The sequence below is a fragment of the Schistocerca piceifrons genome, chromosome 2, assembly GCF_021461385.2.
Source record: "Schistocerca piceifrons isolate TAMUIC-IGC-003096 chromosome 2, iqSchPice1.1, whole genome shotgun sequence".
NCBI classification, from domain to species: domain Eukaryota; kingdom Metazoa; phylum Arthropoda; class Insecta; order Orthoptera; family Acrididae; genus Schistocerca; species Schistocerca piceifrons.
In genome coordinates, this window is record NC_060139.1 from 864,485,687 (window position 1) to 864,489,646 (window position 3,960).

At 43.7% G+C, this 3,960-nt stretch overlaps 1 non-coding gene across 1 annotated transcript; it reads left to right on the top strand.

Moving 5' to 3' along the window:
- Positions 1 to 3,293: 3,293 nt before the first annotated feature.
- Positions 3,294 to 3,368, top strand: Trnas-cga. The gene has a single exon. It is a non-coding gene; the product is annotated as a tRNA-Ser (tRNA).
- The last annotated feature ends 592 nt before the right edge of the window (positions 3,369 to 3,960 follow it).

A 3,960-nucleotide genomic window follows, 5' to 3' on the forward strand; every position in this document is an offset into this window, starting at 1 on the left:
AGATTCGGTTTTTATTTTAGAAAAGTGCAACGAAACCACGCTCAGAGGAAGATGAAGTTTTGCAACACATACTCTCGAGTTTCCAGTGATTGTATTGATATCCTTTCTCGCTTCACGCATTTATGTCGAAGTTATATTGTTTTCCTAACTTCGAATTACCGTGTACGTGATGCACGTTGCTGGGATGCGCCGCAGGAAATCACAACAACGTATTACATCTCTAAAATGAATTTTGCGGAATAAATTGATATTTTCTTTTTTTGTCAGTTAGCTTTAATTGGTATAGATGTTAGAGGCCATATTGACGACTAATCCACAGTGACTGTTTCAGAAGTTTAAAAAGTTTTCAGACACCGCTGCCAGTCGCAAAAGTTTTTTCACTTAATTAATTTACTGAACAACATGTTTCCAGATAAAAACCTGATCTTCGGGCTACTTCGGCAATAAACATTTAACAAAAAGTGCCGATAGGTACTAAAGTTATTTATAGTCTTGGCAATGCTGTTGTCATCCTGTGGGAAAAGAGAAGGGTAACCTAATAAGCGAAATGTCACCCTCATTTGTTGGTCTGCTGTTCACATAAAAGGTTTTAAATAATTCTTATGAATTTACTTTCTTTATTGTGATGCGTTTAGTTACCTACATCCAAGGAACCATAGCACTGTAAGTAACTGAACACACCACAAGAAGACAGCTATTTCATAAGAACAAAGCTGTTATTTAAAACCTTTTATGTGATCAGTAAACAAAAAAGCAAGGGGAACATTCGCTCGAATTTTGTTCACAGACCAAGTGAGGTGGCGCAGTGGTTATCACACTGGACTCGCATTCGGGAGTTCAAATTGGCTCTGAGCACTATGTGACTCAACTACTGAGGTCGTTAGTCCCCTAGAACTTATAACTAGTTAAACCTAACTAACCTAAGGACATCACACACATCCATGCCCGAGGCAGGATTCGAACCTGCGACCGTAGCGGTCTCGCGGTTCCAGACTGCAGCGCCTGGAAGCGCACGGCCACTTCGGCCGGCTCGCATTCGGGAGTACGACGGTTCAAATCCCCATGCTGCCATCCAGATTTTGGTCCTTGGGATTTCGCTAAATCCCCACAGGCAGCTGCGGGATGGTTCCTTCGGAAAGGGCACGACCGGTTTCCATTCCCATTCTTCGGTAATCCGTCTCTAATAACCTCCGTGTCGACGGGACGTTAGACTGTAATCTCCCCTGATTGCTTCACAGGATGACCGTAGCACATGCCAAGTCCGTAAAGTACAACTTTAGTATCTAACTGCAAATTTTATTAAATCTTTTAGTGGCGAAGGTACCTGAAAATGAGGTGCCTATCTCTAAAACGTTTTTTCATTAAATAATTTAAGTAACGCAACAAAATTTTATTGATGGCTGTGGTGTCTGAAAAACGTTTCCATAGACTACATAGGACTTCCCTTAAAGATTTTTTTTTATTTTTATTATTTTTTTTTTTGCAGGAAAATTATTACGTTAGTTGCCCTCATCAAAACAGTGATCACTAGTTTTTGGGACAAACTGCATGTAATACACTGGTTGAAGCATCTAAGACACACCTACCGAATCGAGGAGCGGTTTTCTCTAAGTCACCGAGAACATTGTGCCAAATTTTCTGACACAGAGAACTAACTTTAAACGTTTATAACTGCTGCATATTGATCAAAAGAACAGTCGCTTGTTAATAGTTTGTAACGCTTGAGACGTCGTTACCCTATCCGTGTGGATGCAGGAATGGTATTTCGACCATCCCAGAATGAAAAAAGGCAGTCTCAGTAGACCACATCCTGTCACAGTCGAATTCCGGTACATGCTGGTAGACGAACATTCAGGTCAGGAATTCTACCAGTGGCTTACCTTGTTTATACCCATAGAAGCATCTCAAGTTTTTGCCCGTCTGACTTCTTTCTTCGCTTAAATGATGAACAAAGATGGCCGTTTTTATGCCTTTGAAAGGCAGTTCGTGTGAATGGGCGTCGTTTGTAATCTGTTTTTGCCTAAATGGGTGTTTTATCAGAAGCATCGGCGTGTTGCGTACCTGGCTTACGAATGAGTTGGTGGGCCGATGTAGAACCCTTCTAATAAAGATGTTCCACTTCTTTTAGATGTAAATGAAGATGAATGGTTTGCCTAAGACGGCCTTGTGTGAATTTTTGGCGTACACGGTTCAGCACTTGGTATGATGTGAAGGATCCCATTTTGTAGTGACTGTAGTTTACTGAGATGCGAGCTTGCTGCCATGGACCACACCTTTCGTTCATAGAGCACTGTCGAAAGGATAACACATCGCAGCTTCCTCTCTGTCGTCAGCACACACCGTTTAAGGAGCGGTTAAAACATGCTATTTGACTGATTGGCAAATATTCCTCTTCCATCAGGCTGAGGGCCGAGATAGATAGATTACCGAATCATTCCACTGCACATTTCTGCAGGCCATAGAACTTAGCCAGTCTAGGAGTGTGAATTTTCCGCTGAGTACTACAGCGACGCGTTTGTCCTCATTTATATTTATCTCAAACGTATTACATCAGCCGGTAAATGTTTTTTGGTGCTGATATGTGGTACTTACTGGAATTACGGTAAACGAGGAGGGGAGGACCCACCAATGTAACATTATTTTCACACAACCTGTTTATTTGACAATATATAAAGATGACAGTGATTACAAGACGGCCGGACCTGCAACCCGCCCGTTATCTGGTGAAACAGCGATGTTTACTACCCCGCTGGACACAGTCTGTCTTATTAAATGCCCTTCTGCAACACATGAAAACTATATAAGCACACCTGATGACAAGAGTGATTCAATTACTCAAAACAGATGACTTAACTTTTAATTTGGAAGCTGTATGTCGAAATGTTCGAGGTTAAGTTGCGCACCTGTGCTTAGACAATATGACAATGATAAGGCGTACTTCAAAGCAACCAACATCTTACCAGAATGAGATTTTCACTCTGCAGCGGAGTGTGCGCTGATATGAAACTTCCTGGCAGATTAAAACTGCGAAAGGCAAAGGTCCCGAGTTCGAGTTTCAGTCCGACACGCAATTTTAATCTGTCAGGAAGTTTCATATCAGCGCACACTCCGCTGCAGAGTGAAAATCTCATTCTGGAAATATCCCAAAGGCTGTGGCCAAGCCATGCCTCCGCAATATCCTTTCTTTCAGGAGTGCTAGTTCCGCAGGGTTCGCAGGAGAACTTCTGTAAAGTTTGGAAGGTAGGTGGCGAGGTACTGGCAGAAGTAAAGCTGTGTGGACGGGGCGTGAGTCGTGCTTGGGTAGCTCAGTTGGTAGAGCACTTGCCCGCGAAAGGCAAAGGTCCCGAGTTCGAGTCTCGGCCTGGCACACAGTTTTAATCTGCCAGGAAGTTTCAACCAACATCTTAATTTCAATCGTCAACCAAGGTGCGACTGGATCCCAACCTGTCCCTACTTACAATTTTATTTTGACTAAAGCCCTGGTGGCAGTTGGATGTTAATATTTTCAAAGTTAAAGTAATTGTCAGTTATTAAGACCGCTCTGAAGGTACGCCTTAAAACATTACTTGTGAACACTTACTACAACAGAACGCACTCGCTAGAACCACAAGATCCAGTTAGAATACACCAATAATGACCCGTCTTTCAAACCCAGAAACGAGCAGCTTAGTACATCAGGTTGTTCAGCGGAATCCGACGCGTCGGCAGCGTCCACCAACTGCTCCGCACCCCGCCGTCGACGTCAGCAGTAGCGGCCACCAGCTGTGCTCCCTGCTGTTGGTAAACAACCGCCTGCCTACCTTCGGCCCTGGATTCCAGCCGACGAAGCAGCGACACCACCACACCAGAGGCCGACGGAAGAAGAAGGAAAGCATGGGGTAAGACGCTAGCTAGAGCCATCAACGTCACTCCAGGTATGGAACACACGGAGGAACAACTTGTGCCCATGTCCCCCAATCA